Below are 12,010 nucleotides of genomic sequence, written 5' to 3' on the forward strand. Positions count from 1 at the left end.
ATCAGTTCACTGAGCAGGGGAGGAGGGGCTTTAATGATAAGAAAGGTTATGAACCCCCTGGATTATTAGGTCTGGTTTAAAGTGGTAGCAAACCGCATCCCAAAAAAAAACAAAAAATAAAACAAAAAGAAAAAAAACCCTGCAAGGTAAAAAAAATAAAAAAAAAAGTTACAATGTGCAAGTATGCATTGCATACTAGCACATTATGAAGGACTTACTTACCTTGAAATGAATCCCTCTGTGCTGCCACAGCTCCCCAGGGCTTCCATCTTTACAAGCTCTGGCCGGCTGAATGGCTGACGTCACTCTCGTGCATGTGCGCAGGAGTCCCGGGCTACATCTCCTAAATGGTGCACACTTAGGAGATATTAATTTCACCTACAAGTAAGCTTTATTAAAATCTTATATGTAGGTAAAATTATTAGAGAAGAGTTTACTGCCACAAAAATAATTATTGTACTAAATAATTGTATTGTACTAAATCCCCTAAATAATTATTGTACTACCCATCAAGCATTTGGTGCCAGTTGGGATGGCGCCTCTTGGGGTAGCTTTACTCTGAGAATCTCCTTCAAACAGACTGGTTTTTTATTCCAAGTGCCCTTTGGTGATTTTTTTTTTTAGAACTTATTCCAATGATAAAGTATATATTTTCTGAAACAACCTATTATCATTCACCATGTGAGATTGCTCACATTATTTTAACCTCATATGCATCCACGCAAAAGTGACTTTTTTCCCAAGAAATGCATTGAGTGAAAACATATACATCATCACTTGTGATTGTTTAAAATGCAGGGATCTCCAAATTTTCATTTTGTTCAGAAAATGTGTTCAGACGTTATAGAGGGGGGGTTTAAAAATTACTAATGCATATACCCAGTAGGCAGAAGAATGGTGCCCCATCGTTGGTAGCAGTGGGAGGAACAGTGCCCCATCACTGGTATTAGTAGGAGGAATAGTGCCCCATCACTGATGTCAGTAGGAGGAATAGTGCCCCATCACTGATGTCAGTAGGAGGAATAGTGCCCCATCACTGATGTCAGTGGGAGGAATAGTGCTCCATCATTGATGTCAGTGGGAGGAATAGTGCCCCATCATTGGTATCAGTGGGGGGAGGAATAGTGCCCCGTCATTGGAATCAGTGGGAGGAATAGTGCCCCATCATTGGAATCAGTGGGAGGAATAGTGCCCCATCATTGGAATCAGTGGGAGGAATAGTGTCCCATCATTGGAATCAGTGGGAGGAATAGTGTCCCATCGTTGGAATCAGTGGGAGGAATAGTGTCCCATCGTTGGTATCAGTGGGAGGAATAGTGCCCCATCGTTGGTATCAGTGGGAGGAATAGTGTCCCATCATTGGTATCAGTGGGAGGAATAGTGCCCCATCATTGGTATCAGTGGGAGGAATAGTGCCCCATCATTGGCATCAGTGGGAGGAATAGTGCCCCATCATTGGTATCAGTGGGAGGAATAGTGCCCCATCATTGGTATCAGTGGGAGGAATAGTGCCCCATCATTGGTATCAGTGGGAGGAATAGTGTCCCATCATTGTAGTCAGTGGTAGAAATGGTGCTCCGTCATTGGTGTCAGTGGAACGATTGTTGCCTCATGAATGGTGCCAGTGGGGGAAATGGTGCATCATCAGTGGTGTCAGTGGTAGGAATAGTGCCCCATATCAGTGGGAAGAACAGTGCCAAGTTCTGGGTAAAGGCAAGCAAAAGGGCCACATTCAGCCCATGGGCCGCAGTTCCATCCATAATGGATGGAAACCAGTAAAGCAGGATTACCTGTGATGTATATTATAAAACTAGAATGTCAGAAGGAACATTTTATGGGCCTTACGTAAAAGGACGGATGTTAGCGTTAAAAGCTAAAAAAAATTAATGGAAAAATAAAAAAAGATAATACGGTGTTGATTTTCAGTGTCTGTATTCTCACAGTAATCCCGTTTCATTTGGAAAATGTTACAGTAAAAGAGGAAAGACTTGTATCTTAGATCCTTTTTAAGGTCTTTGGGTATACTGTATGTCCTTTTCTAGAGACTTACTATGTGGTCATTGGAACAGGAAGCAAAGTGGAAATCTCCAATGAGGATACGAACATTACTGAAAAATATTTTTTTATTAGAGTGGAAAAGGCTTAGATCCTCCATCAGGTTTTCCCCATCCATGTCCCAATTGGGGAGATCCCTTCACTTCTTGTGTCAACACCAAGACAGGAAACAAGGAAAAATCCTTCTAGTGGCGGCATAGACACCCCAAACCCAACAGGAGGTTCTCCCCTTTCCCTACTTTATTCTAACAAAACCCTAAAAAATAGCAAGGGTTGTGTGTTAATGAAACAAATCACTCACTTCTGAATTCCATTCAGAACTGCAAATGTAAACAGAGCGCTATGAGAAAATAACTGTGCAACTGAATCTTTAATAATGTATTAAACATAACAATGTGCAATGAAATCCATCGATTTGACTGTCAAATGCAATACATGCATCTTAAAAAGGGAAGGACATACTACATCAGTAAAATATTCAGACATATCACATTGTACAGAAATATCACCAACATATAAAAAGGGTTTGTGTAAATACAATGCTAAATTAATCTGTAAAAATGATGATCTTACTACAGGGAGTATATACATTGGATATCATTTTAAAAGGTGTCTTAATATAAACCTATGCTAGGATTAAACTAATATTGATGAATTAATAAATGAGAAGTGCTTGCAGCAGGAAAACCATTAATACACATAATAAAACAGTCTCTCTTCCAAAATTGGAACTCTGTCCAGCCATTTCTGTGATTCACATGCCAATGCACAGCCAGGAGGATGACAACACTTTCTTAGTTAGCGCTAAAGGATATAGAGGTGTCACCTCTCTGCTCATATCCTGTTGATTGGACATTAAAGGGCAATACATTGATAAAAACCATGAACGGTGCCCCCTAACCCTGCCAGCACATGTGCATGCAACTCTTCTGATTGGCTCCTAGTGTTGCCCCTCCCTCTTCCCAGAGACATGTAAGGATTACAAGAGGCGCATATCAAAACAGATTTGGGTATTTATTTTTGTTGCATGAAATAATATACAGTGCTCGGCATAAATGAGTCCACCCCTTCTGAAAAGTAAGATTTTAATCAATATCCCCAATGAATGCAAGAACCATTTCCAAAATTTTGACAAAACTGAGTTTTATAGAACAATTGTTTAGCTCATTACATGAAAGTAAGTTAAATAATATAATTTAGATTACAAAATTTTCAGTTTTACTCAAATTACTTGATGCAAAAATGAATACACCCCACAACAAAAACTATTACATCTGGTATTTATTATGACCTCCATGATTTGTAAGGACGGCACCAAGTCTTCTAGCCATGGGATGAAGAATTTGATGACATATTGCAACGTCGATCTTTTTCCATTCTTCAAAAACGACCTCTTTTAGATCCTGGATGCTGGATTTAGAGTGATGCTCAACTTGCCTCTTCAGAATTCCCCATAGTTGTTCAATTGGGTTCAGATCAGGAGACATATTTGGCCACTGAATCACTTGCACCCTGTTCTTCTTCAGAAATGAAACAGTGGCCTTAGATGTGTGTTTTGGATCATTGTCATGTTGGAACAGTGTACGACGACCAAGGGCATGGAGTGATGGTAGCATCTTCTCTTTCAATATAGAGCAGCACATCTGTGAATTCATGAGATCATCAATGAAATGCAGCTCCCAAACACGAGCAGAACTCATGCAGCCCCATAAAAGAACACTGCCACCATCATGTTTCACAGTAGGCACCATGCATTTTTCTTTGTACTCCTCACCTTTGCAGTGCCATAGTTTGAAGCCATCTGTTCCAAAAACATTTATCTTGGTCTCATCACTCCAGAGTACAGAGTCCCAGTAGTCTTTTTTAGCATGGGCCCTGGCAAATTCTAGGCAGGCTTTTTTGTGCATGGGCTTTAGGAGAGACTTCCTTTGTGAATGACACCCATGCACAGGGGCGGACTGACCATTTGGAAACTCGGGCACTGCCCAAGGGCCCGGGGTCAGTAGGTGGCCCCATGAGATGCCCCTGGTACCTTTTTCATAGGCTTTTTTGAGTTTGGGCAAGGACGCAGGGGCCCCATGATCCCCTATTGCCCGGGGGCCCCATGAGTTGTCAGTCCGCCCCTGCCCATGCATGCCATTCCTCTACAGTGTACGCCTTATTGTGTCATGGGAAGCAATCATCCCAGTTTGGCTTTCTATTTCTTTAGCTAATTGCAGTGAATTTGTATGGCGATTTTCTTCATTTTCTCATCAGAAGACACTCCTATCAAGGTGTTAACTTCTGTGGGTGGCCTGGACGTCTCTGTGAGATTGTTGCAGTTCCATCTTTGTATCACTTTTGCTACAGTATTCTGACTGAAAGCAAAGCTTTGCTGATCTTCTTGTAGCCTTCACCTTTCTTCTGTAAATAAATTATTTTCTTTCTCAAGCATTTCTCTTCCATGTGGTGCCATTGCTGACAGCATGAAATGGGGAGGGGTTTTCTTTAAGTAACGCCCTTTTATAATCAACTGTCTGCTGGACACCTGTTTAATGAATAATTAGACTCACCTGCAGTTGAATTCTTGTCAATTAGAATTTTGTTGTCTAAAATTTAGCTTTGCTCCTAAAACTTTCATTGGGGTGTATTTATTTTTGCAACAAAGTCTTGAATGACTTTGTTAGGAAAAATACTTTTTTTGAGTGTGCAAATTAACAAATCTTGTTTGCAATCAATGACCGGCATTTGTGGGAGTATTGTGTAGTATAGTATCCCATAGAAAATGTTGATTCTGAAAGGAAAGTAAAAGGTTTTCTGACAAATCTGTTGGGGTGTAGTCATTTATGATGAGCACTGTATGTTACCTTTTAAAGAGATACACAGCTGGTGTTTTTGCCATCTATAGGAAAAGAAATGTATACAAGCTCACCTTTGCTGGTGTGTCCTTCTCCCTCTCCTAGTACATGGAAAGTATCAGTCTCCTTCCCAGATGTAAATGCAATGTGATCAGGGGCGGACTGACCATTTGGAAACTCTAGCACTACCCGAGGGCCCAGGGTCAGTAGGGGGCCCCATGAAATGCCCCTGGTACCTTTTTCATAGGCTTTTTTGAGTTTGGGCAAGGACACAGGGGCCCCATGATCCCCTATTCCCCAGGGGCCCCATGAGTTATCAGTCCGCCCCTGAATGTGATTAAAAAGAGGCATCCAGCTCCCTCAAAACCTTTTATTTTGGAAGCGTAAAAAAACATCAGAACAACCTGCTGATGCATTTCAGTCCACAAAGTCCTTGGACGTAGCTATAGCTGGGGCCCGGTGGGTTGAAACGCATCAGAAGGTTTCCCTGTATGATTTTTATACTTACTAATGAAAAAAAATTTTGAACAGCCTCTAGGGATGGATGCCTTTTTTTTTTTTTTTTTTAATTAACCATATGTTTCTTGATATCTACCTGAGGTTTCCAGTTAATTCTACCTATTGTTACAGGCTTCTAAAATCCCCTGGAAACAAATATGTGAACCCAGATATTAACCTATGAAAAGGGGGGGGGGGGGGACTCAGCTTTGGAATACCACCACCCTGCCCTTACTTCCCATGTGAGCAGCGCTGTTGGTTAGTGGCTCATTATATTTCTGGAAGGAAAGAATTTACTGAATATGTGTTAAGGAAAGAAAAAAAATGTGTCTCTAGCTTTAAACTCAAACAAAGAAAACAAAACTTTCATATTAAAAACGCAACACATTTAAAAAGGAAAAAACAAACCAAAAAAAAAACAAAACACAATAACGGATGTCAATGCCAAAGTGCATTTAGCATGTGTCGACATGCCCTTAATGTAACTTACGAGGTGTGAATCCTCCTCTAGGTAAATCACCTCCACAAGCCCACATTTGCTTTGCAGAGTGCTAAAAGCATTAGCACAAAGAGTCCACACTCCTACTTACAGCTCTCCCAGTGTCCAGACTTTGGCATTTTTAGGTGCCCATTGTTCTTCCTGTAAATTAGGTCACTATGAACAGCGATTTCTGCCACCAGAACCCATTGTATATACTGCCTGAGGATCGCAACTTTGTAGGACTATGTAAATCACTTTGCAAGCTCATCCACCCTAGGGCAAGGGGAGCTTCCTCAACATTTGTGCCTACTGCAGCCATTTTAATCCCAATTCTTAAAACTCAAGCAGAGAGTATTTTATTAAATTCTGCACATCGAGGTTAGGCATTCAAGAGCAAATCTTTGATGTTTAGAGATTCCTACACTATATTGCCAAACGTATTGGGGCACCCCTCCAAATCATTGGATTCCGGTGTTCCAGTTGTCTCCGTGGCCACAGGTGTAAAAAAAAAAAAAGAAAAAAAAAATCAAGCACCTAGGCATGCAGACTGCTTCTACAAACATTTGTGAAAGAATGGGTCGCTCTCAGGAGCTCAGTGACTCCAAGCGTGGTCCCGTGATAGGTTGTCACCTGTGCAATAAGTCCATCCGTGACATTTCCTGGCTACTAAATATTCCACGGTCAACTGTTAGTGGGATTATAACAAAGTGCTAGCAACTGGGAACAACAGCAACTCAGCCACCAAGTGGTAGGCCACGTAAAATGACAGAGCGGGGGTCATGCTGAAGCGCACAAGTCACAAACTGTCTGCAGAGTCAATAGCTAAAGACCTCCAAACTTGGTGTGGCCTTCAGATTAGCACAACAGTGTGTAGAGAGCTTCATGGAATGGGTTTCCATGGCCGAGCAGCTGCATCCAAGACTTACATCACCAAGTGCAATGCAAAGCGTCAGATGCAGTGGTGTAAAGCACGCTGCCACTGGACTCTAGAGCAGTGGAGATGTGTTCTCTGGAGTGACGAATCACGCAATCCGATGGATGTGTCTGGGTTTGGCGGTTCCCAGGAGAACGGTACTTGCCTGACTGGATTATGCCAAGTGTAAAGTTTGATGGAGGGGGGGTTATGGTGTGGGGTTGTTTTTCAGGAGTTGGGCTTGGCCCCTTAGTCCCAGGCGTTAGCATACCAAGACATTTTGGACAATTTCATGCTCCCAACTTTGTGGGAACAGTTTGTGGATGGCCCCTTCCTGTTCCAACATGACTGCGCACCAGTGCACAAAGCAAGATCCAAAAAGACATGGAGGAGTGAGCTTGGGGTGGATTAACTTGACTGGCCTGCACTGGGTCCTGACCTCAACCCCATAGAACACCTTTGGAATGAATTAGAGTGGAGACTGTGAGCCAGGCCTCCTCCCCTGACATCAGTGCCTGACCTCACAAATGCGCTTCTGGAAGAAAGGTCAAACCTTCCCATAGACACCCTCCTAAACCTTGTGGACGGCCTTCCCAGAAGAGTTGAATCTGTTATAGCTGTAAAGGGCGGGACCAACTCAATATTGAACCCTACGGACTAAGACTGGAATGCCATTAAAGTTCACGTGCGTGTAAAGGCCGGCCGACCAATACTTTTGGCAATATAGTGCATGTTCCTGGTAAAATAATCATAACATACTGAGTCCTTCTATCCCTCTATATCTCTTGGTATGCTGATTTTCAGGAATGTAAAGAACCTCACTAGGACCTTTGTGCAATTTGTGCACCATGACCTTCCAACATCTCTTCATCTCTTCACATATAGTGGTGGTTGTTGTATGGGGTGGGGGCACAAGAATCAGAATATTATATAGGATGCGAGGAGCCAATGGTCCTGATACTCTGTGCTTTCTGGAGAAAGGCTCTTAACAATAAATGAAAAGAGAGGAATCTCAATACATCTGTGTATTGACTACTTTTGCATCTTGAAAAAGTTAAGATCTAGTGCTCCCACTTGCCAATAAGGAACTCAATGTAAAGAGAATTCAAGTTGATGGGCCAAGTGGAGAAATGTGTGAAAGTAGATTACCTATAGTTCTATATATATTTAGGCTCTATTCACAGCTAATGATTTGGAATCGCGATAACAGGCAAAATCGACATGATAGGGAAGCCAATTCCAGTGAATGCGCTGCTCTACGTGCAACATATGGAAACCAGGCTAAAAAAAAAAAAAACGAAAACATGAGTTCCTGTTACAAAAAATGTGTATGGGGCTTAATGGTCAGAGCATCTAGAAACAAAAAAGGCTATGGCTTTTTGTGTATTTAATGCAGTAATGGTCTGGATTGAGAAGTACCGTGTGTCCCATACGTTATGGATAAGGGGTCATGATGTATGATTGCTTACCGATTACTGGAAGGGTCTTGATATATATTAGAACATGTATAAAATAGGTCTTGGCTCTTGATTTAAAATGATGTTGGTACCATCTTGTACCCCTCACCTAACTTATTGGTGTGCATTAATCTACAGCAACCAATAAGAGTTCAGCTTAAATCATTCTAAGAAAGCTAAGATCAGAAATATGATAGATCTTGATAAACCAATTACTGTGGCTGTTTGGCCTTAAAGATAGACTTTGATTGGTTGATATGGGTTAATCATTGCTAGTATGTAGGTCTTGATTTACCAATGTCTGTGTCTCCTTTTAGGTTTTAAGGTAGAGGTTCCAACATTGATGTGCATGTTTCTTGAATGTTCATGGCATTTGCAGAATAAAGGTCTTCAAATATTAATTTTTTTGGCCCAAAGTAGACAAAATAAAGGTCTTCAAACATTAATACTTTTGACCCCCCTTGTACAGAATAGAGGTCTAGTTCAGTCATTCTCAAACAAGGTACCATAGAAGCCTAGGGTTCCTCCCAAGGGTACATTGGGTTCTCTGAGCTGTGGTTGATTTTCCTCCTATTTGATAGGGCCTGCATAGTTTGGGGCCAATTCCACTTAGTAGAGCCAGCTGCATGGCACCAATTATCTTTGTAGCTGCCTGTAAGGGTAGCATTCTGACCAGTAACCACTGGTGTAGGTGGGGCACTCTTGCCACTGGCCACCAATAAATTGGTATTAACAGGGGTTCCTCAAGACCCGAAAATTTGATCAAGAGTTTCTCTGGGGCAAAAGGTTGAGAAAGGCTGGTCTAGTTTCTTAGATTTAACTCAATGACCCAAACTTCTTTCCAGGTATTAAATTCTAATAGTATTTGCCTTCTGTAATGTTTTGGCATGGGATATTTTTTTATGCACATATAATTCTGCAATATAATTGGTTAAGTAAAACTGGAGCAAAGGTGGAGCTACAGCCAATAATAAAATTCAGAATCACTTTGCTAGGGATAAAAGCTGTACTGAATATATATATATCATTTTATTTTTAACCTTTGTGCTTTATTTATGTGAATGGTCAATGTGCAGCTGTAAATACAATGACTTACGTGAAGACAGTTTGGGGTATTTTGTACATTGGGTGTGGTGGGGATTCCTCTTCTTGCCTTATCTTGGCTGTCACGTAGTTGGGAGTTCCCTGACACTACATCATCTTATCAAACAAGATACAGAGAGGTCTGTGACCAAGAGATCCAGTCAACAAGATCCAGTGTATCTGTGTGCTTGTAATGCAAAAGTGTTTAGACGTCACAGAACAGCTCGAAAGTCAGTACACTATAAAGCATATAGCTATAAAGTCTTAGAAAGAAAAAAAAAAGTGGGGGGAATCATAAACCCCCTACCCCACTACACATCAGAACATCCCCAATTCATGCACATTTCTCCATGTTTTAGGTTCAAAAACTATGTAAGCACAGGAGAATGTCTATTGACTTGCTAGATATCCAGTCCAACTCCCTGTATTGAGCTGACTAGGCTGCCTCTGATGCTTCCCATCTCCATAAACGCGAGGAGGTGTTTTTTAGTTCAGAAAAGGGAGAACTGCGCAGGGCCAAAAACAATGCTTGGGATTTCATTGTAAGCAGAGGCAACATTGTCAAATCTTTACAAAAAATTAGGGGCTCACTGGATTTCTAGCAGATCAATGTTTTCTATTCTTGCAGCATTTTTAAAGAGACTTGTTTTGCAGAGATGTACTGAATATGTTTTGTTTTTGTTTTTTTAATTCCCTCCCCTGAGATAAACCTTTAAGGACCACTATAGGATCTAAACTAGTTCTCTAAATACCATAGTTTCAGCTTTACAGCAAACTAATGTTGTCAATCAGATCCTGCTAAAACATGGAAAAAAAAAAAATATATATATATATATATATATATATATATATATATTAGAGATGAGCGAATCGAACTTGGCGAAGTGGAATTTGTTTCGAATATTAGGAAAAATTCGATTCGCACCGAATCTGAATATTAGCAAACTTCGGATGCGCGAATTGAATTTTTCCCGATCGGCCGATTTTCATCCCTTCTACAGCCGGCAAAAAGTGTCCCTGCAGAGAGCTCCGCTATTTCTGACAGTTCCTTCACATTTACAGCGGTTGAAACATTGTATCTATTTGTTTCCATTTAGGATACAGATGTTTTTATTTGGAAACAAATAGATACAATGTTTCAACCGCTGTAAATGTGAAGGAACTGTCAGAAATAGCGGAGCTCTCTGCAGATACACTTTTTGCTGTACTGGAATACTTCTCCTTCTCCTTCTCATACTGACTGACAGTATTATTTCTCTTCCCCAGCAGACTCCAAGGGCATTTAAATTAAAGGTACAGTGTTCTGCACTAATATAAAGGCTCTCTGAAGCCTAGAAACCCTTTTAATAAGTTAAATTCGCAGCGAATAAATTCGCATCGAATCGAATTTCTTCCACAAATTCGGCGAATCAGCCGAATCGAATTTTTGAATAATTCGCTCATCTCTAATATATATATATATATATATATCCATCCAAGTAAATGTTCTTTGTATATAGCAGCCTTTTTTACCCCTTGAAATACATTTTCAGGTCTCTGGTAGGAGCAATCCATTGGGATAATTGGAAAAACGTCCCTCACAGGGGTGGCCAAATGGCACCCTTTGAAGTCATGCCAAGTGAAGTTGGACCTGATACTATGGTGGCATCATCAGAAAGGAGACCAATTTAGCCACAGGTCAAGGTACCTCGAGCCACCCCTGAAGGAACCCTAGGGTCTCAGATACCTTGGTTGAGAATGGCTGCTCTATACAGTTCAATGTACCTCTAGCCACCCCTGAAGGAACCCTAGGGTCTCAGGAACCCTGGTTGAGAATGGCTGCTCTATACAGTTCAATGTACCTCTAGCCACCCCTGAAGGAACCCTAGGGTCTCAGGAACCCTGGTTGAGAGTGGCTGCTTTATACAGTTCAATGTACCTCTAGCCACCCCTGAAGGAACCCTAGGGTCTCAGGAACCCTGGTTGAGAATGGCTGCTTTATACAGTTCAAGGTACCTCGAGTCACTCCTGGATGAACCCTAGGGTCTCAGGAGCCCTGGTTGAGAATGGCTGCTCTATACAGTTCAATTTGTTGTATTAGATAGAAAGGGAGACCTTAATGTAGTGAAAGCAAAAATCCAGACTGGATTTGCTTTCTTTTTTTTCCCCCCAAATCACAGAACATCCAGAAAATAAAAGCAATACATAAATAAATACAATCAGTTTCTGATATTTGTTACTCTATACAACATTAGGACATTTTTTATTGGAGTTCTATGGCACTAGGGCATTACTTTATCTTTAAATAGCACTATAGCTGTTCCTTTAGATATAGAAAAATTCAAACGCTTTAATTTTCTGACTAAAGTTCAATTTTAAATCCTGCGAGATCATTTCATACCGGCCTCTTTTACAGGTATAGCCATGTAAAACATTAAAAAATAAGTGCCTATACTGTTTAAAATCCAGTAATACACTGTCTCATCCTGCTGTGTACATGCTCAGTTGCTCTCTTTTTTTTGCCACTGCCAAAAATCTAGAGGCTGATCTGCTGACAGCCTAAAGATTTACTGCTGCTCGGAGGCTCTGGGATTAAGCAAAATGGCAGCCTCCAGCTAGAACAAGCAGGAGCAATGTTAGAGGCAATTTATAGCACACATTAATTTTGACAGCCTAATTATTAATGTGGAATGTGTGTTCCTTGCTA

General features: G+C 41.0%; 1 protein-coding gene across 1 annotated transcript in view; it reads left to right on the plus strand.

The window, feature by feature from the left end:
• SLC4A1 (solute carrier family 4 member 1 (Diego blood group)) overlaps positions 1-12,010 on the plus strand; it is an 85,858-nt gene that overhangs the window by 3,291 nt on the left and 70,557 nt on the right. The window lies entirely within an intron of this gene.

This window comes from Staurois parvus, unplaced genomic scaffold (assembly GCF_062004578.1).
Source record: "Staurois parvus isolate SC_StPar_1 unplaced genomic scaffold, SC_StPar_1.0 ptg000151l, whole genome shotgun sequence".
Lineage (NCBI taxonomy): Eukaryota > Metazoa > Chordata > Amphibia > Anura > Ranidae > Staurois > Staurois parvus.